Genomic DNA, 22,617 nt, shown 5'->3' with positions numbered 1-22,617 from the left:
TTCAACAGAGTTTCCTTTACACTTTACCTTTTCTATGTGGGTAACCAGGGAGAATTATAAAAAAAGATATTCAAGAATGGAAACTCAAAGTTGAAAGGACAATTTCAATTATTTTTAGCCTACACCAAAAACAAAGGGCAATTAACAAAAAACATATAGAGACAGAATTCAGCACATCAATTACTGCGAATCAACAGTTATTATGTAGAAAGTGCTGTACCCCAGTGTTTGGGAGAGTACAGTGAAATAGAGTTGGTAGTCGCTGCTTCCTACCCCTAGGGAGTTTATATTCAGGGGGAGGAGAGGGGAGGCAGGATTTAAAATAAATTATAGATAAGGGAAGTGGCAGAGAATAAGGATATGCACATAAGTGCTGTGGGACTGGGGATGGAGTGAATATCACATTCACCAAGGCTTCGAATATATTGTTTTTGTTAAAAGCAAGAGTTCCAATAATTATCACAAATTGTAATGACTGTTTGCGATGTGTGACCAATAACTTCTTGTCTATCTGATGGCTGTATACACAAGACAGGAGAAAGCAACAGGCAGTGGTTAGAAGCAGGGAGGTGTATAACAGTGATATCGGCTAATGAATAACTTAGTCATGAACAGTTCATTTAAGGAGCAGATGTGTTCCTAAAGAAAGAGAGAGAGAGAGAAATGACAGAAAGTGATCTTGGAACAAAAGATGCCTAGCTTTAAGAAGAAATGAAGGAAGAGAGAAATATCTAAAGGAAAACCCCCAAATTAGAGAATCATCTAACTTTTAGTGCGTAACTGTTAGATATGATTTTGATGTGCTTTATTTCCATTTTTTTTCCCTTGAATTGTGAAAATGTTGTGGGCTTGAAATTAATCATTCCTCTTGGTTAGTTTTGTTTCACAAGAACTTTTGTTAAAAGAACAAAGCCCAGCTCTTTATGGAAGGAAATAGCAGGTGCTACTGACAAGAAAGCTTAGCTTTTTTAACCTTGCTAACTGGGTATACCAAATGCAGTGTTTCTTCAGTGCATTTTGTTGCTTTAAGGAAAGGCCACAAACTCTGAGATGAGTTATGCATTTAGGGGACACCACAGATGATTAATCAATAAAATGAAAAGACAAAAATTAAAGAACTGAATTACGTCCTACCTCTCAGGATGGGTTAATGGTAAAACAGAATGTGGCGCTCCACTTATACTCTGGAGTTCTGACAAGTCCTGATTCCCACGATGCCTTATCCTTTAGTTCCTAGCTTCCCACATAGTGCATCTGGCAACATTTGCCTATGAAGATGTGGTTTGAAGGAGGAGTGACAATTGTCTTGCAAAGAGGGAAAGTAGAAAACAGGTACATTGTCTTGGGGTGGCAGATGGTTTGGATCGATGCACTTCCTGGAAAACCTCCCCATTATTTTTCTTGTAGTATAGTGTGAAACTCAGTAATCTAACACTTTGGGAAAATTTTCTTAAAACAGAAGTTTTATTCCAGGAGTAGGAGCTATCACCCTAAAAAAGGTGGATTGTTGTCTAACCAAGTTGTCATTTGAAGAAGCGATGTTAAATTTTGAGGGGTGAGGACATTTCCTTCTACATCCCACATCAAAAAATTCCCTTGGAGAACAGTAGCAGCTTCACATGGAAAAGTAAAGTGCAAAGAGGGAATTAAATTTTGTCTTGGAACATATTAATAATTTATTTAGTTTCTTGGCAGACGTGGCTATGCTGATTTGAATTAGTTTTTATAGCATTGAAGTACTATTATCATCATCATTATTATTTATGAATAGTGGAAAAGTTGAGTGAATCTCAAGTGAGTCATGTTTTGAGAGACAGAGTTCTTATCCAGAGGTCAGAGGCCAAATTTAACTGAATGCCAGCTGGCTGTTTAATCCCACTGTATCATAATATTACTAAACCTTATTATATCCGTTTTGCACCTTCAATTGATTTTTGTTTTAAATGAACTATTTACTGTTTGAGTTTTTTTGCTACTCATGGAGTTGGCATATGGGATGAATTCCTGAACCCAGAAGGTAATAATAATGATAATAATAATCATGGTATTTAAGCGCTTACTATGTACCAAGCACTGTACTAAGCCCTGGGGTGGATACAAGCAAATCAGTCCCTGTCCCATGTGGGGCTCACAGTCTCAATCCCCATTTTACAGATGAGGTAACTGAGGCACTGAGAAGTGAACTGACTTACCCAACGTCACAAAGCAGACTTGTGGTGGAGCCAGGATTAGAACCCATGATTTTATACCTGCAGGTTTATGCTCTATCCACTATGCCAGGTGGCTTCTCTACACTGGGGTTGATGTTCACAAAAGAACCATATCAATATGCCCACAAATTATCAATTTAATAGTACTTATTGAGAGATTCACTCTGGGCAGATCACTGCACTAAGCACTTAGGAGAATAATATGGTCATTACATAGACCATAGACATAAGACATAATCTTTGCCCTCAAGGGGTTTAATAATGATAATACTAATAATGATGGTATTTGTTAAGCGCTTACTATATGCCAAGCACTGTCCTATGTACTGGGAGAATTACAAGGTAATCAGGTTGTCCCACTTGGGGCTCACAGTCTTAATCCCCATTTTACAGATGAGGTAACTGAGGCACAGAGATGTAAGTGACTTAGAGTTTAGTCTAACTCAATTCTGCAAGACTGTGAGGATCTCCCATCCATAATCCCTCTGGTGGGAGGGGTTGAGTTAGATTTCCTTCCACTGGAATATACATTTAAGCCATTCTAAATAAGTTGCTATATGATTTTGAGAGATTTAGCATTTATTATAGAGACATCAAGACTGACCTCCCAAAATGTGAAAAATGTTTTATATTAATATTGCTCAATTTTGCTATATTAATAATATTTTCTTTTTTAAAAAATCTCATTTTAATTGTTTTCATAAGTATTTCTTTTTTTCTAGGAGTAAAGGAGGTGACAGAGAATGGATAGCAGTTAAGGCATTTGAAGGCAGGGATTTGCTTCAATCAGTAAATCATTCAGTAGATCACCAGATGGTAAGCTCCTTAATAATAATAATTGTAGTATTTGTTAAGCATTCACTGTGTGCCAAGTACTGTACTAAGCACTGGAGTGGATACAGGTAAATCGGGTTGGATACAGTTCCTGTACCACAGTCTCAATCCCCATTTTTCAGATGAAACTGAGGAACAGAGAAATGAAGTGACTTCCCAAGGTCACACAGCTGATAAGTGGCAGAGGTGGGATTAGAACCCACAAGTTTATTGACTCCCAGGCCTGGCCTCTATCCACTGCATCAGGCTGCTTCTCTGCATCTCCTATTGGGTAGGGATCTTGTCTAATCACAGTATTGTATTGTACATTCCCTAGTGCTTAGTATAGTGTTCTGCATCCCATAAGCACTCAATAAATAGCATTGATTGATTAGTATTTCTTGAGTGCTTACTGTGTGCTAAGCATTTGGAAAGGTACAGAAGAAGCAAATCACACATTCCCTGCCCTCTAAAAGCTATCACTCCATAGTGGGAGACAGACAAAAATTATTTACAAATAATAGGAGCAGGAGGAAAAATAAAGAAGACGAATATACATCAGGATGAAATAGCTGAATAAATAATTCAATCCATAAAGAAATATATGGATAAAAATAGACATACATGCAAGTTTGCTAAGGATAGAAAAGATGCATAAGTATTAAGGATGGGCTTTAGGTTCACATGATAGTGCTGTAATTTCTCAGTAACAATAATAATAATAGAAATGAGGAAATCAGGTTGGACACAGCCCCTGTCCCACATGGGGCTCACAGTTGTTAATCCTCATTTTATAGATTAGGAAACTGAGGCTCAGAGAAATGAAATGACTTGTCCAAGATCACAACAGCAGACAAGTGACAGAGCCAGGATTAAAACCAACAACCTTCTGACTCTCAGACCTGTGCTCTATCCACTGTCTTGCTGCTTCTAAAGTGCTTAGTATATTGCTCTGCACATAGTAAGTGTTTAACAAAACTTATTGATTGGTTGGTTAGGGTTGATTGGTTGATTGGTGTAAGAATAAATCTATACCCCAATTCTGCCTAATGATTAATCTATCAATTAAAAGTATTTGGTAAGTGCTTACTGGGTGCAGAGTACTGCAGTAAGCATTTGGCACAGTACAACGTATTATGATTTGGTAGACACGATCCCTGTCGACAAATAACTTTACAGTCTACAGGGGGAAACAGACATTCAAATGAACTAGATAGGGGAAATAGTAGAGTATACAGATACAGATACAGCCCCAGAAGCGCTATGGGGCTCAGGTGAGTATCAAAGTGTTTAAGGGGTAACCAGCCAAGTGCTGTGTACTTCATAATTTACCAAAGGTGTGTGAAATCCAGCTGTCTGACAGACTTATAGAATGTTATTGTATATATGTGGATGTGAAAGAGACATTATCAGTCATATATGTTTGATGCAGATTACTCTAGCTGATATAAATAATGGATAGATAATCGATTTTAAATCCGTAAATAATCAAAAAAGGAAGTATGCAATAAAATTCCTTAGTTTGCATAGTGTTTGAATTTTCTCATGGAGAAGTGTCATCCAAATGGGAATAAAGGGCAGGATGACCTCATCATAAAGCTGCAGAGTGGTGTGCTTAAATATGGTAGATGTTTCAGTGTAAATGAAATCAAGGTAATGCATCTGGGGGAAAAAAAACACCAAATTATACTATACGATAATGAGCTCTGAGCTATATCAGTCACAACTCTAGAAAGAGACATCATTCTTTCTAATCATTAGTCCAGTGTGTGGCAAAAGCCAGAAAGGTCACCAAAATTCATGAAGCAACAGGAAGGTTATGAGAAAAAGAAAAGTATAACTTTATCACCAGAAAACCATGTTTTGCTTTCAGCTGTGATCTTGAGTGCAATTCTGGTCTCCTCTTTCTAGGAAGTTTATAACAGATCTGGAGAAGATATTGACTGTAAGCCCTTGTGTTCCTTGTCGGCAGGGAACATGTCTGCCAACTCCATTGTATTTACTCTCCAAAGTGCTCAGTACAGTGTTCTTCACACAGGAAGCACTCAGTCAATGCGATTGAATGAGAAGTGCAACCAAAATGGTCAAGGGAATTGGAGAAGCTTCTATTTGACAGTAAAGCAGAACATGATTATGACTCGGGTATGGAAGTACTAAGGCTAAGAGGGGATAAGCTTGAAGCCTTCCAAACTGTAAAGGATGCAGCCCCAGAATTGTTTTCCACAAAATCCACAGTAACAGAATGAGCCTGAAGGTTGAAGGTGGTTGTTCAAAACAAGTGAAAGAAACAATTCACTTAATGGATCATAAACCAGGAAAATTTGTAACAGAGGAAGTTGTGCACCTGAAAGTTTCCCAAAGGTTCTAGAGACTTCCTGTGACTTAGGTCGACTTCCCTCACTTTAATCAGCCTGATCCACAAAAAGGTCACTTTTATTTTTTGTCATCAGTTTCCATGATATATTTGCAGGTAATGACATGTTCCAGTTGTGCTTGGGTTTCAAATCACACCAGGGATAGGCTTACATTGTAAAAATGATCCTGTTTTACCACATTAAGTAAATACATAAGTAAATAGGTAGGTAGGTAAATGAATAAGTAAATAAATAAAGCATTTTAGATCCCTTTACCTTATTCTGTATGTTCTCGTTTGAAATCATTTGGAAGTCATATAGGGCTAGAGGATGGTGTCAAGAGTGTCTTTAGGTGGGATTTTTCCAATTTCCCACATACCAGATGGTACTTACCAGTGACACTTTAACCTTCCCGTCTGTATACCAAACATATACCTAACAACCCACCACCACCACCATAAAACAGATTACAAGAAAACAAAGAAGCAACTCTTCAGTTGCTGAAGAGTCAAGCAACCAGCAGAAACAAACGAGATATAGAGAACAAATAGGGAAGAACTAACTGACTCATAAGCAAGACAGGAAACCCAACCAGAAAAACAAACAGACAAAGAAAGCAACTAGCGATCAAACAAAAGCAGTGACTGTGTCATATCCCACTGTCTGGAGCTCACCTGGGGCCCACCTGCTAAAAGGTGGAGAGGAGGCTACCGGAATTGAAGTCTTCTCTTGGGTTTTCCTCTCCAGAAAGTGGATGTTGGAATCGCTGGGTCAGATCTGTTCTGCAGTCTTTTGTAGCTGCATCAATGTGTGTGCACCATATACAAAGTCCATGAATACTTTATCACGCACAGTACAAATAGGATAAAGACCTCTGTGAAGGCAGAATTAGGAAGGCCAGGCTTAATTCTCTTTGACATCAGAGAAAACTTTATAGATTAATGATAATTAAAGTTTCTAAGGAGAATTTGTTGAGTGCCTATATTAGTAAGGCCATGGTTGTGAGTTTACAAATAGAGAACTCATGACAAAGTTTCTCCATCTTTGATCAGGGTCATCCCAAGGACTCAAGTGCCCAAGGCAACCAGAGGCAGAAGCATTACAGGCAGCTCTTTGATCCCTGGCTTGACACCTTATTCCATTTACCTCACCTCTGACCCCAACTTCCCCCTTCCTCCCACATCCACCCCTCTCCCATCACCCTCTGCCTCCACCCCACACGCCAGCAGACTCATTTGCTTTGACCCGGCAGAATTTCCTTCTAAAACTTGAAGAGCCTTCAAACGTTGGGCCCAATTAGCACACTCATTAGGGATATATTAAAAACTGAAACAACCAAATTTTCAGACATGGGAATTATGTGTTCTGAACAGTTCATTCGTGGCAGAATGCAGAACTTACCGATAAAGTCTTGAGGGAGATAAAGAGATAAATCTTCCTAAATTTGACTCTGTTTTCTCACAGTTTTTCTCTATTAATAAATGCACATGTAGTAACTGCCAGTAGAATAGCATATACAAATTCTTAATTCAATTTCTCCTTTATGTAATTATTTTTAGAAATGGGAACGGATCCATTTCTGGCTAGTTTGCAGATGCAGGAGTTTCTCTATTAAGCACGGTGGCATTCTCTTTGCCACTACCGAACTCTGTATTTAGATATGCTTTCTTTTGTGCTAAAAATAACAAAGAAAGTATTTGAAAGAAATCAGGATGGACAATCTGATCAATTATTTATAGCCATTTCTAGCCACCTGCCAATCTGTTTTGTAGTGTAGTCGAAGCTTAATTTTTAATGAAGTCACCTATGAAAATCTGCTGGGGTGAAACTGTGACCTCTAAATGATACTGTGAAAGAGTTCCCATCACATAGCAGAGTCACCCTCTTTCACATCATCCGAGTTTTACCTCCAGCTGACCTTACAGATTGCAAGGTAAAGGGAATTGTTAGGTACAATGCCTGAGAAATACAGGAAAGGAGGAGTTAGAGAAGCACGATCCTCAAAGAAGATAAAACAAACTACTTGGCAAACTATTGTGTATCATTTCAATAGTCTATTTTGACTAATGCATCATGCTATTTTACTTTAAAAGCAGTTGAGTCTGTTTTTAATAAAACAAACTGGAAAGAAATAAAGTTCCATGAGAACTAAACATGAGAAGACAAAGAGGGGAGAGATGGGAACAACTTTAGGGAGTTATAGAAGAGAGGCGGATTTAATATGTTTGGGAATTCAGTTTGATTGTGTTTGACATAAGAACCAGTGAAAATGTTTGAAAAATGATCCATTAGTTTAATAGATTTGTCTCACGTTCAATTTCCCAATATTATAAATAAGACTGAATTTTCCAAACAATGACAAAATACAGAGTGGTTACTACTTCATTGTAAGTCCCTTTCATTAGTGCATTCCAAAACCATTTTATCTAAGCTATTATTATTATTACTAATTGTATTAATTGAGTGCTTACTGTGTGCAAAGCATTGTACTAAGTCCGCTTGTCCTCTCCACAATAGTACTTTAATACTGGTTGCATAAATTCTCATGAGAAATTGAAACTTTCAATCTAATATATGCCTATATTTTGTAACCAAAAAACTCACTGTAAAAATTATTCTCCATCAATGCTGTCATTGAGAATATTGTTAAATAACATCTTTAACACCATCAAAAAATTGCACAGAATAGTTCTTGGAAAATGTATTTGGGAAGCCCCCTGATTGGGGATAGGCAGATGATTTTTTTTTAATTATACTAAACATGGGAACAGCAAGAAGAGATTAAATAGTCTTGAGCAGAATTAATCCTAGCATAATTATATGACATGAGTCAGAAAAGATTCTTGAATGAAAGGAAAATAAAATGGAATCAAAGCTGACGTTAGCCCAGAAAACTTAACTGACATGCATCACAAAGTATTGGATAGTAAAAGTGCATTCAGTAGATTTAGAAAATGTCTGACAAACCTTGCTAGAGTTAAAGAGCTTCTTGATGTGCTACAGTTCTGGAACAGCTGGCAGAGGGGACATCAAAATGTACTCAAAGAAAAGTTTATGGCAATTCTTAAAAGCATTTATGAATCAAAATCTCCCATTCCAGCGTGGCTCAATGGAAAGAGCCCGGGCTTGGGAGTCAGAGGTCATGGGTTCGAATCCTGACTCTGCCACTTGTCAGTTGCGTGACTGTGGGCAAGTCACTTCACTTCTCTGTGCCTCAGTTACCTCATCTGTAAAATGGGGATTAAGCCTGTGAGCCTCACGTGGGACAACCTGATGACCCTGTACCTACCCCAGTGCTTAGAAAAGTGCTCGGCACATAGTTAGTGCTTAACAAATACCAACATTATTATTATTATTGATAAACTGTAACTCATCGGGGACTTATAAATCAATCAATCAGTGGTATTGATTGAGCATTTACTGTTTACAGGGCACTGTACTAACACTTGGGAGAGTGAAATACAACAGTGTTGGTAGAATCATACCTTGCCAACAAGGAGCTTACAGTCTTTATGTAAGATAGACATTAATGTAAATTAAATAAATTAGACATTTATATAAATAAATTGCAGATATGTACATAATTGTGGTGGAGCTGAGGGCAGGACCAAAATCAAGTTCTTAAAGGATACAATGTATAGGTGAGGCAGAAGACAGGTACTAATAGAAAAGAGGGCTTAACCAGGGAAAATTTATTGGAAGAGATGTGAAAAGGCTTTAAAAGTGGGGAGAGTAGTGGTCTGTAATATATGGAGGGAGAGGAAGTTCCAGATCAGAGGGGGGATGCGAGAAAGGGGTTGGCTATGAGATAGATGAGATCGCCATAGAGTAAATTGGATTTAGAGGAGTGAAGCGTATGGGCTGGGTTGGAACAGGAAAGAAGCAAGGTAGGATAGGAGGGGGCAAGTTGATTGAGTACTTTAAAGCTGATGGGGTGGAGTTTCTGTTAGCTCTGAGGTGGGTGGGCAACCACTGGAGGTCCCTGAGGAGTGGGGAGATGTGGACTGATAGTTTGTCTTGAAAAATGATTCGGGAAACTGGAGACAGGGAGGTTAGCGAGGAGATCGATGTGATACTAAAGTCAGGATATGATAAGTGCTTGGATCAATGTAATAGCTACCTGGATGAAAAGGAAAGGGCAGATTTTAGCGAAGTAAGATAGACTTAGACTCTAGAATGCAGCAAGACTCTAGACTGTAGACTCCTTTATAGGCAGAGAACATCTCTACCAACACTGTTAAATTGTTAAAATGTAGAAGCAGTGTGGCTTAGTGGAAAGAGCATGGGTTTGGGAGTCAGAAGAAGTGGGTCCTACTATCGGCTCCAGCACTTGTCAGCTGTGTGATTTGGGGCATCACTTTATTTCTCTGTGCCTCAGTTACCTTATTTGTAAAATGGGGATTAAGATGGTGAGCCCCATTTGGGACAACCTGATTACCTTATATTTACTGTAGTGCTTAACAAATACCATAATAATAATTATTATTACTATTATTACTGTCCCAAGTATTTAATGCAGTGCTCGACACAAGAGTGTGCTCAATAAATGTGATTGATTTATTGTGAAGGTAAAATGGATTTGGTGACAAAGTGAATATGTGGGTTGAATGAGAGAGATGAATTGGGAATAATACCAAAGTTAGGGGATTGTGAAATAGGGAAGACTGTGGTGTTGTCTGCTTTTTACTGTTTAATAACTGTTATTGCAATATCCTTAATATAAGAGACCTAGAACCTTAGAATCATTGCCTCTTGGTCCTAGTTTTGCACAGTCTGATGAGTTCACTAAGAAAAAGCTTAAGGAAGAAAAGGAAATCACTCAGAGAAGCAGCATGGCTTAGTGGCTAGAGCACAGGTCTGGGAACCAGAAGAAAAATGGTATTTGTTAAGTGCTTCCTATGTGTCAGGTAAGCAGTGCGATACATATGAGAAATTCGAGTTGGACACAGTCCCTGTCCCACATAGGGGAAACGGTCTTAATCCTATTTTACAGATAAGGGAACTGAAGCACAGAGAAGTGAAGTGACTTGCCCAGGATCACACAGCAGATAAGTGATGGAACCGGGATTAGAACCTAGGTCCTTCTGATTCCCAGGCCCATGCTCTATTCATTCATTTAGCACTTACTGTGTGCAGACCACTGTACTAAGTGCTAGTGAGAGTACCAGACAAAATAAGCAGACACTTTCCCTGCCCACAAATGAGCTATGCTGTTTCTTTAATTGCAAGTAATTCTTACCTGCCTTCCCCATTAGAGAGTAAGCTCCTTTTGGGCACGGTATAAGTGAATCTCACTCAAGGCCACTATAGAAACTGGATCAGACCTCAGAAAAACAGTAAGACAGTTTTCTTGTTATTTATTTCTGCCAGAGTGGCTGAGAAAGGGAGCTCCTAGTCCTCTCTGCCCTAGGTGTGCGATGCAGAGAATGGGTTTCTAACTTTTCCCACCTAGTTCCTTCACTGTCTGCAAGTGTCGCTCTGCTACTGTACTTCTGACCAGGCACTGCGTGTCAGTGAGAATGCATTGCCCGGTAAGTTAGAAATCACTTGTAACATTTGCATTGGTTGATGTGGAGGCACACTGTGGCCTAGTGGAAAGAACCTAGGCATTAGAGGACAGGGGTTCTAATCCTGACCATCACGTCACTGCTGTGTGACCTTGGACAAGTCCCTTAACTTCCCTGAGCATCACTTTCCTCATCCGTAAAATAGGAATTCAATTCCTGATCTCTCTCCTACTTAGACTGTGAGCCCAAAGTGAGGCAGGGACTGTGTCTGATCTAATTAATTTGTAACTACCCCAGTTCTTAGAAGAGTGGTTGATGCATAGCAAGTGCTTAACAAATACTATGATTATTATATTTACGTTTGTCCTTTGTATATTATTAAAGAGCCACTGAATATGAAATTCATCCACGTGTGAAGGAAAAGGGTGACCGAAGCCCTATCTGTAATTTATTTAAACGTCTGTCTCCCTTACTACACCTAAGCTCCGTGAGGGGAGCAGTCATGTCTGCTATCTCTTCTGTGACTTTCCAAGTACATAGGACATAATAATGATAATGGTGGTATTTGTTGAGCACTTCTATGCACCAAGTGCTGTACTAAGCCCTGGGGTGGTTACAGTTAATTAATGATGAAGGTATTTGTTAAGCACTTATTAAGCACTGTTCTAAGCACTGGGGGAGATACAATGTAATCAGTTTGTCCCACGTGGGGCTCACAGTCTTAATCCCCCTTTAACAGATGAGGCAACTGAGGCACAGAGAAGTGAAGCAACTTGCCCAAAGTCACACAGCTGACAAGTGGCAGAGCCAGGATTAGAACCCAACACCTCTGACTCCCAAGCCCAGGCTCTTTCCACTGAGCTAAGCTGCTTCTCTATTCAGTCAGATCTGACACCTTCCATATTCTATGTGCAACTCCCAGCCTAATTGGTAGATTGAATAGTCATAATCCCCACTCTACAGATGAGAAAACTGAAGCACAGAAGAATTAAGTGATTTTCCCTAGATTACACAGCAGGTAAAGGGTGGAGTCTGTATTAGAACCAAGTTCTCCCGGCTCCCAGTTCTGTGCCTTTTCCAAGAGATCACAGGGCTCTGCCCATAGGTGGTTCTTAATAGATGCAATTGATTAATTAAAGACAACTCAATTACTTACCTCGGATTTCGAGTCAGACCGAGAAAAACTCTGTGAGCCTGACATACACTGCCACATGTCTTGCTTTTAAGAATAGAACTTTGTTACTGTGGGTTTGTTCCATACACAGCCTGGGTCTGTTTTTAAGCCTTCTTCTCTCTGCCTCTTGGCACCCCACAAAGCTTTTGCTCAAGAAAAGCAAATCCTCCCCATTTTGCTGTATGCCAGGCTTGTCTGCTCATTGCAGTAGTCTCCGTTGAGTTGTTTTACCAGCACCAGCTGTGATCCATACTCTACCTCTAAAGGCAGGAGAAGATTCCTGGCAACAAGGTCAAGAAAGGCAGTCATCTACCAGCATTAAAGCAAATTTTACAGCAGCACAGTACTGTTGATCAAGGAAGCCAGGAGGGAAGGATAGGGAAATAGCATGACTGTAGTGGAATGAGTGTGGGCTTGGGAGTCAGAGGTCATGGGTTCTAATCCCTGCTCTGCCATTTATCAGCTGTGTTCTGTCACTTAACTTCTTTGTGCCTTAGTTACCTCATCTATAAAATGGGAATTAGGACTGTGAGCCCCATGTGGGACAATCTGATTATTCTGTACCTATCCCAGCACTTAGAGCAGTGCTTGGCACATAGTAAGTGCTTAACAAATACTAGCATTAGTATTATTATTATAAAGCCCAGGTAGAACTCTTTTTGCCCAACCCGCATCTTTTATCTACAGCTCTCTAAACAAGGGAACTCACTGGTAAAGGAAGAAAAAGTAAGTTCGTAGTGAGCAGGGAATATGTCTGTATATTGTTACATTGTTCTCTCCCAAGTGCTTAGTACAGTGCTTTGCACAGAGTAATCGCTCAGTAAATGTGAATGAATGAAAGAGCTGATCCAGCAATGGAAAAAAGGAAAGCACTTTGGAGAAGTAGCATGGCCTAAGGGAATGAGCACAGAGTTTGGAATCAGAAAACCCGAGTTCTAATGCTGCCCTCCAATTACTTACTTATATGATCTTGTGCAAGTCATTTCACTTCTATGGGCTTCCATTTCCTCATCTGTAAAATAGGAACTCAACACCTGTTCTTCCACTGCCTATTTTATTTAGATTGCATTAGCACTCCAATGTTGTTGGGGGTTTTTTGTATGTTTGTTTTAACAGTATTTGTTAAGTGTTAGTGGGCAGTGTACTAAGTGCTGGGGTAGATAAAGCTGATCTTGTACTCAACCTGTTTCCCATGTGGGGTTCACAGTTTTAATACCTATTTTACAGATGAGATAACTGAGGCACAGAGATGTTAAATGCTTGTCCAAGGTCACATAGCAGACATGTGGTGGAGTAGGGATTAGAACACATGTCCTCTGACTCCCAGGCCCATGCTCTGTCCACAAAGCCACCCTGCTTTTCAATAACAATACCAAAAGAGGAAAGATCTTTCAGCTGGAAACAGCTTGACAACTGGACTCCATGCTTTAAGGAAATGTTGAAGCCTCCTCTCCCAAAGGTCAGTTCCTAGGCTACCTTTTCATTCTGGGATTTCTTATAGTTTTTTTTTTTCCATTTGGCAGCTTCACAGACCTATTCCTTATTGTAACTCTGGACAACGTACTGTCTCTTTCTACCAGGACAGGCTGTCTGACCTGTGTAGTAAGTCACACAGACTTTGGGTACATAGCATGATTATAGCATTAATAACAATAATGATAATAAGAATGATGATGATAATCATAACAATAATAATCCTGTCTCTATTTTTTAGTAGGTGCATGAGGTTCAATAGAGAAAATGGGAAGGTGTAACAGCAGCAACAGGGTTTATTAAGCATTTACAATTTTCAAAACAGGGTACTAAGCTTTGGGAAATAAAGAAATGGATGACGTGTATATATATAGACCCTAGCTCTCAATGGGCTCCCAATCTAAGGAAGACATAGTGGTTTGGGTGCATACTTTGCATCGCCATCCCGTGTGATCCTCTGGGACTGAATTTATTAAATGCTTAAAATAGAGGAGAATCAAATTCAGTATTCATAACAATCAGTAATGACCATTTTAAGAATATATATTCCATATCTGTCAAGTGCCAAGTGCCAACATATCTGCTAAGTGCTTTGAAAATGACTCATTGGATTTTATAGCTATAACATACAAAGTCTACCTTTTTTTTTGAGAAATGTATCATCGTTTGTTTACTCCCCTATAGGGTAGTTTACCTTTTAAAAAGTCAGAATTTCTTCCTTTTACACTATACTGAGCTCTGAAGACTAGTTGAGCACTGGTCCTTATTGAAATTTATCACCCAAATAAATACCCTTTAGAACAAGCAATGCAAATGCAATAAGTTATTCAACTCCGAGAGCCTCTAACCCTCTTTGTGAGGGTTAACTTTCTCAGAATCAGATCTTGGGGTGAGTTACAGTTTCATGTCCCCCACCTGCCTGCCAGAGGAGCAGTGAGAGAGTTAAGTACGATGGTCCTGATAATTGGTGTGTTTCTCATGCAGTTCTGTTTACCTCGGGAGAATGGCTCAGATTCATGGAGTGGCTCATCTGTTTGTTTCCCAGGAGTGTCCTCCTCATCAGGTACAAATGACTTGTTGTTCCCCTGTCCTGTCTGCCTCCTTGGTGACGGATAGACGAGAACTGTCCCCTGAGCTCAGGGACTCTAATGTGATCTGGGTCGAGTTGGTGGCAGGCAGGAAGGGAGGGGGAGTCATTAAAAGGGGGTTTGGTTGGTGGGGGAGGAGAGTTAAGAGGGAAGTTAACACTGTGAGAACTACATCGTTTTGGAGAGGAAAAAAAAAGTATGGTCTCTTGCTACTACTTTTCTTTCCTAGCTGTTATAATATTAATCTGGTCGTGACTGAGGAAACATTGTTAACACCCCTTTAGCCGGCGGAAATGGACCGAGAGAAACAAAGAACTCATTTCTTCTAATGAAACATCTCAGAGAAACTATATACTGAGAAAGCAGAGAAAATGAACCCCGCTGCTTTATGTACCCAAACAGACTCGGGAGCCTTGAAACCAATAGCTGCGGTTTGCCCTTCATCAAAACTTTGACCTTAGGAGCTAAAAGCCCATCCCTGCTACTATTTTGTTCACTGGAGAGCCCAAGTCTGTAAAAGGGGGTACATCAACATTGCTGAGCAGAAAAGAACTGAGGCAAGGGGAGGTGAATCACTTGCCATAAAACATATAGCATTATTTTATTATTCTATTTATTTTACTAATGCTGTGTCTATATCCATAATTTTATTTATTTATAGTGACACTATTGATGCCTGTCTACTTGTTTTATTGTCTGTCTCCTGCCTTCTAGACTGTGGGCCTGTTGATGGGTAGGAAATGTCTCTATTTGTTGCTGAATTGTACTTTCCAAGCAATTAGTAAAGTGCTCCACACACTGTAAGTGCTCAATAAGTACTACTGAATGTATGAATCCAGGAAGAGAGCCCAAGCCTACTCACACCCAATTTACTAATTACCCCTTGTGCAGGATGTAGTTCACTAGACTAACACTAATTGGAGGACTGAGTGAATAGCAGGCTGCCAACTAATATTTCCCAGACCCTCCTTTTAGGGTTCATCCCAGATTGACCACTGCATAAACTCCCTTGCTGTTCTCCCGGCTGGAGAGCCTCCAGGCTCTCCCCTCTCCAGTCCCTGCTTCACTCTGCTGCCCAGACTATTTTTCTAAATCATCCTGCACACTCCTCCAAAGGCTCTTCAATCCCCTCTCTTTCAAGCAAACACTCCTAACTATTGGCTTTAAAGGCCTAATCATCTCTCTCTCTCTTCTTCTTACCCACTCTCTTTTCCATCCACACTCCAGCTCACACTTTTTGTTCATCTCAAACTAACCGACTCACTGTGCTTCTATTGTCATCTCTCCTGCAACCCACCTCTTGCACACGCCCTTCCCACTGCCTGGCCTTTCTTCCTTTTTTAGGGAAGAGACCAGAGCTCTCCCCATTTTCAAAACCATTCTGAAATTACACTTTCTCCAGGAAGCCCTTCCTAATTCAATCCTGATCTCCCTACTTTTTACCCCCCAACATTCGCTACAGCCCTTCTGTACTACTCCAGAGCTCACAATGGTTCCACAAAGGATTATCATTTTGAACTATGACCCATTTATCTGGTGAAGTTCTTCAGGATTACCTGCTAAACAGCCCCAGTGTCTTTCTGGCTCATCCATTGTCTTAATCGTTTAATCTATATTAGTCACTGGCCTAGAGGCAAGGGGACAGAGTTGAGGAAGAGAGAGGGAGGATGTTCTGGTGAGCCTGGTGACCTCTCCCCTGCCCCTCCTCCTTTCTGTCCTCTGGAGGTGCGACGATGGAATGAAACCCTCCAAAGCTCCCTTGAGCATCCTCTCTGTTCCATCCTCTGTAGGTATGGCAGTAATAATCATAATAATTGATAATTATGCTATTTGTTAAGCACTTACTATTTGCCAAGCCCTGTTCTAAGTGCTGGAGTTCAAGTTGTCCCTCGTGGGGCTCACAGTCTTAATCCCCCATTTTACAAATGTGGTAGCTGAGGCATAGAGAAGTGAAGTGACTTGCTCAAGGTCACACAGCCTGAAAAGTGGCGGATCCAGGATTTGAACCCACATCCTCTGACTCCCAAGCCCGTGCTCTTTCCGCTAAGCCTCATCGGTGTCCCCATGACACCCCTGCCACTCCAATGTGCCTCCTCTTGAGTGGAAGGGTCCGGACTGATGAAGCCAAGGGATATAGAAGGGAACGCCTTGACCACTGGCTGCAGTCACGACGCCCCTCCAAGGAGCTAGGATGCAGACTTGTAAGGCTTGCGGAGTTGAGTGAGGCTCATGGGGACCCTTCCCACCAACCCCAACAGATACACCACAGAGACAGGACCCACGATTGTGAGACTCTGGAGATGCTCTATAGCAAATAGAAGTCACTAGCTTGAGATTTCTTCCCACCAGCTGTAATGACAAGCAGCAATGGGAGATGAAAGTTTTGTGTAAGTGGCAGGTAGTCAATTCAGATAATAATAATTATGGTATTTATTAAGCACTTACTATGAGGGAGGCACTGTAATAATAATAATCACGTTGGTATTTGTTAAGTACTTACTATGTGCCAAGCACTGTTCTAAGCGCTGGGGTAGATAAAAGGTAATCAGCCTGTCCCACGTAGGGCTCACAGTCTTCATTCCCATTTTACAGATGAGGTAACTGAGGCACAAAGAAGTTAAGTGACTTGCCCAAGGTCACACAGCTGACAAGCGGCACAGCTGGGATTAGAACCCATGACCTCTGATTCCCAAGCCCAGGCTCTATCCACTACACCATGCTGCTTCCTGTCTGCAGGAACCAGTCGGCAGAAGCAGCTTATTAGCTTGTTATAAATCAACACCTCCGACTGGATGGAGCACAGTTAGATATGTGTACCCAGATAGACCCATAATCCAATAAAAAACATCATAATAATAATTTTAAAATGGTGGTATTTAAGCGCTTACTATGTGCAAAGCACTGTTCTAAGTGCTGGGGGATACAAGGTGATCAGGTTGTCCCACGTGGGGCTCACAGTCTTAATCCCCATTTTACAGATGAGGTAACTGAGGCCCAGAGAAGTTAAGTGACTTGCCCACAGTCACACAGCTGACAAGTGGCAGAGCCGGGATTCGAACTCATGACCTCTGACTCCAAAGCCCGTGCTCTTTCCACTGAGCCACGCTGCTTCTCTAGGATTAACTGTGAGCCTCACACAGGACAACCGGATTACCCTGTATCTACCCCAGGGCTTAGAACAGTGCTCTGCACATAGTAAGTGCTTAACAAATACCAACATTATTATTATTATTTTACTTTCCCAAGTGCTATTACAATGCTCTGCATATTGTCTTGTCCTATGCCTTCGAGTCATCTCCGACCCATAACGACACCACGGACACATCTCTCCCAGAACGCAGCGCTCTCCATCTGCAATCATTCCGGTAGTGTATACATAGTTTTCTTCGTAAAAAGACGGAAGCGGTTTACCACTGCCGCCTTCTGTGCGGTAAACTTGAGTCTCCACCCTGGACTCTCTCCCATGCTGCTGCTGCCCAGAATGGATGAATGTTGACTTGTAGCAGATTGCCATCTGCTCGCTAGCCACTGGCCAAGCTAGGAATGGAATGGCTAGGCCTCTGCTTAACTCTCCCTCCCATAGCTGAGACTGGTAGAGTACTGGAAACTCTCCAGGTGCAGCCGTGAGAGGGCATGTATATAGTAATTGCTAAATAAATGTGATTGAATGAATGAATATACTTTATATTCTATTACTTCCTTCTCTCTATAATTCATATAAGTGCCTGTCTACTCCATTGGATTTTAAGCTCTTTAAGAGCAGGAATCATGAATATTGATTTCAATTGTTTCCTCCCAAGAGCTTAGTACAGAGCTCTGTGAACAGTGGGTACTCAATAAATTATATTATTTGACCGATTGATTAATCAATCAATCTGGAGTATTTATTGAGTGCTTACTGTGTGCCGAACACTGGACAAAGCACTTGAGAGAGTATAGGACAGTAAAGTTGGTAGTCATGTTCCCTGGCCACAAGGAACTCATAGCCTAGACCGGGAGACAGACATTAAAATAAATAAATATACTGAGGAATTGTAGAGAAGTGTTATGGAACTGAGGGCTGGGTAAATATAAATATCAATAAACTTGCACTTTCCATATAACACCCGTTCTAAATAATTTCTTGCTTTACTTCAATATGAAAGACATGTTTAGCTTTGCTAACAAGATTCTAGATAGTGTACACTCAGTCAATCAACCAATCAGTTGAATTCATTGAGTGCTTACTCTGTGCAGAATACTACGCTAAGTGGGGAATACGGTATAACTGAGTTTTTCTTGTTTGGTTTCTTTTAATGGTATTCATTCAACAGCATGGTCTCTGGGAAGCGGTGTTGCCTCGTGGTTAGAACATGAGCCTGGGAGTCAGAAGGACCTGTGTTCTAATAATGTTGGTATTTGTTGAGCGCTTACTATGCGTACACAGAGCACTGTTCTAAGCGCTGGAGTAGATACGGGGTAATCAGGTTGTCCCACGTGAGGCTCACAGTTAATCCCCATTTTACTGATGAGGGAACTGAGGCTTGCCCACAGTCACACAGCTGACAAGTGGCAGAGCCAGGAGTCGAACCCATGACCTCTGACTCCGAAGCCCAGGCTCTTTCCACTGAGCCAAACCTGGCTCCACCATTTGTCGGCTGTGTGACCTCGGGCAAATCACTTCACTTCTCTGTGCCTGAGTTACCTCTTCTGTACAAAGGGGATTAAGACTGTGAGCCCCAAGGGGGACATGTGGCCCACGTCCCAGCTGATTAGCTTCTGTCTACCCTAGCCTGGCATAAATTAGCCCTGAACAAACTCCTTAAAAAAGTGCTTATTATGTCTCAAGTTTTGTTCTAAGCACTGAAGAGTTAGTTTATGCCTTTCCTGCCCACAGAGAGCTCACGATCTAGAGATGTCTAGATAATTCACTTATCATTAGACAACTAAGCAGAGCATTTACCAACTGCTATGCATTTTCGTGGGTATCTTGTTAAGGCTGGCTGAGCAAAGAAGGCAGATTTTTGGTTCTTGAAAAAAGCGCCATTTTGCCCACAGCTAATATAGTCACGGGAAAATTGGTGCCTGAGGGTGAGAATTAAAATAAATTATGCAATGAAAGTGGGTGGATCAAGCGATTTCTGTTTTTCTTTTTGATCCCCTACTACCACTTTTGTTTAGCAAAAGTCAGCTATTCACTCTATTCTAATTTGTTTCCCATAAATGGCATAAAGTAATGATGAAGTATACTACAATTCTGTGTAAGAAACTAACTGAAGCAAAAGGAAAACACTAACTGAATTTGGGGACGCCAAAGCTATTTAGGTTGGAATGTCAGTTCTCCTTAATGTTGAAGTCCGCTGACGAGTAGAAGTCTCTGCATTCTCCCTTGGCAATGTGTCTCTTCGGTTAGATCTAAGTGGACGGAGCACCATTTTGTTTTAACTGGTAGAGTTCTGGCTTGAGTTGTTTTCTGCTGCGAACCTCAGAAGAACGATCCCCAATAGCATCTGACCAGTTTGGGCACGTGGCATTTTTGTTCCATCAGAAGTAATACAGCCAAGCACTTAGAGGTGCATTTCCAGCTCAGTGTGTAGGGATTTAGTGATACAACTTCCATTCATGTTAATGGAAATCCCGCCGGGGAATCTCCATGCCACACCACACTGAAAATTCACCCCTGATTGTTTCTGTTTGATTTGTTTCACCTGTGTCTTCCTCGCTCCGCTTTAAGATTGTTTCGAGGCCTCCGGGTTCCCGGCTGGACTCCTCTGCATCTTGACCCGACATAAAGGTGGTTAAACTCTGAAGCTCCTTATTGCTTGGAGGAAAGGAAGAGGCTGGCAGGATTTATTTTCCGTACCTGATTCACTAGTGTTGCAAACTGTGTCAGCGCTAAGAAAACCAAACAGCTGGGTGAGACTAGTAGGGCAGAAATCTATAGAGATTCCAGGCCAGATGAGCTGCCCTCAAGTTCAGAAGTGGTTGGGCATGGCGCCAATCTATAACATATTTGAATGCTTCGTTGGAGTTGCAGGCCATGAACCGTGCTCAGGGATTCACAACTGGCCTATACTGAAGTCTTTTGGGGCGAGCTAAATTCTCTCTGTAGAGGATATGCTGCTCCATGAGAGATAAATGAAGTCTTTCAAAACCCAGGGACTCATCAGTATGGTTACTGTTTTTGTGCTGGAAGCTTTGCAGGGTCATTCCGGCTCTGCCACATGTCTGCTATGTGACCTTGGACAAGTCACTTTCTTCTCTGGGTCTCAGTTACCTCATCTCAGAGTGGCTTTGTGGAACAGCACGGGTTTGGGAGTCAGAAGTCATGGGTTCTAATCCTAACTCTGCCACTTGTCAGCTGTGTGACTTTGGGCAAGTCACTTAACTTCTCTGTGCCTCAGTTACCTCATCTGTAAAATGGGGATTATGACCATGAGCCCCTTAGGGGAGAACCTGATTGCCTTGTATCAAATCCAGCGCTTAGAACAGAACTCAGCACAGAGTAAGCACTTAACAAATACCATAATAATAATAGTAATTATTATTATTATCTGTAAAATGGGGGTTAATTGTGTGAGTCCCATGTGGGACAGGGACTGTGTTGAACCTGATGAACTTGTACCTACCCCAGTGCTTAAAACGGTGCTTGGCATGTAGTAAGTACTATAATTATTACTACTGATTGTTATCTTGGTCAGAAATCAAGATGGGATATTCACTGCCATTCATGGTGTCTCTTTATCGTTTTGCCCTTTCTCAAATTTTGTTCACTCTCCTCTCTGTTTGTGATTAATGATGTTCTATTTTCACAGCAACTAGAGTGGAGCTTAAATTACTTTATTTTACTCCATTGCAGGAGGAAGTTAGATGCTTAGGTAATTCTTTGAGGTCCCTTGGATATCACCTAATGGGTGATGTTATTATTATGATTATTATCCCCATCTAGACTGTAAGCTTATTGTGAGCAGGGAACCTGTCTTGCCAACTCCCTTTAAAGCGTTATTCTTTGGAATTCCTGCCCAGTGGCCCATCAGCCTGAAAATTTGTCAATCTTTATTTCTGAAAAATCAAAAAACAGGCCCACCATAGAAGAATGCCCCACCTCCATCTGCAGTCATTCTGGTAGTGAATCCATAGAGTTTTCTTGGTAAATTTCTGAAGTGGTTCACCATTGCCTTCCTCGACACAATAAATTTGAGTCTCCACCCTCGACTCTCTCCCATGCTGCTGCTGCCCAGGACAGGTGAGTTTTGACTTGTAGCAGATTGCCTTCCACTCGCTAGCCACCACCCAAGCTAGGAATGGAATAGGTAGGCCTCTGCTTATCTGTCTCTCCCATAGCCGAGACTAGTAGAGTACAGAAAACTCTCCAATTGCAATTCTTAGGGGACGTTGCTTCCCTACTTCATCATAAATGGATGAAACCAAAACTGGAGATAAAGTCTCTCTTCCAGGAATATCATTCTAAGATGGTCCTCATCTAGGCCATTTTCTGAACCGTCTACCATGCCATATTAGCTTTAGATTACCTTTGCCAGATCGGTCCAGTCCTGGCAGTTTTATTTGTTCTCAACTATCTTTTCAGTTGATATAATTTCCTTGGAGTAAAGGTGTCATGTCTGCTTGACTAGTTTATGATGGCCATGAAGTGTTTCTTCTTGTAGTTTTGAAAGGCAATGCTAAAACTTGTGTCAGCTCTGTAACAGTGGCTCACCTCATGATCCCTTTCTGTTCTTTAGCATGTTCACTTTTTGTTTGTGGGCTATTTCTTTCAGTGAACCTACTATGTTCTCTCTGTTGCTCACGGCTGGATTATATTGAAAGAGGTGAAAACTAGATCTCCCCTTTGGGATCTTAATGCCATGGATTCTCTCAAGAGTTTTTGGGCTAGAAATCTCAGCATTAACTCGCTATGTGCCTTGTTTGGTCAGTGTGCAACCCTATGTGTAGGAAAACAATCTTAGCTCATTATTAAGAGACAGTAAATCAACTCCAAATGTTGCCAGGCTAAGTTGC

General features: G+C 41.0%; 1 long non-coding RNA gene and 1 other non-coding gene across 2 annotated transcripts in view; both read right to left on the bottom strand.

Annotated features, from left to right (window-relative positions):
* The window catches only part of LOC114807780, a 43,817-nt gene extending 29,172 nt beyond the window's left edge, over positions 1-14,645 (bottom strand). The window contains exons 1-3 of the long non-coding RNA XR_003755851.2: positions 14,526-14,645; positions 12,041-12,338; positions 6,052-6,251 (exon numbers count right to left, since the gene is read on the bottom strand). This is a non-coding gene — a long non-coding RNA (uncharacterized LOC114807780). The remainder of the gene's footprint in view (positions 1-6,051; positions 6,252-12,040; positions 12,339-14,525) is intronic.
* Positions 14,646-18,114: 3,469 nt separating this feature from the next.
* LOC114816016 lies at positions 18,115-18,252 on the bottom strand. Its single transcript, XR_003763795.1, has one exon. It is a non-coding gene; the product is annotated as a small nucleolar RNA SNORA7 (small nucleolar RNA).
* Between the last annotated feature and the right edge of the window lie 4,365 nt (positions 18,253-22,617).

The sequence above is a fragment of the Ornithorhynchus anatinus genome, chromosome 1, assembly GCF_004115215.2.
Source record: "Ornithorhynchus anatinus isolate Pmale09 chromosome 1, mOrnAna1.pri.v4, whole genome shotgun sequence".
Lineage (NCBI taxonomy): Eukaryota > Metazoa > Chordata > Mammalia > Monotremata > Ornithorhynchidae > Ornithorhynchus > Ornithorhynchus anatinus.
Note: the sequence above shows the minus strand (reverse complement) of the source record. Positions and strands in the feature narration are given on the sequence as shown.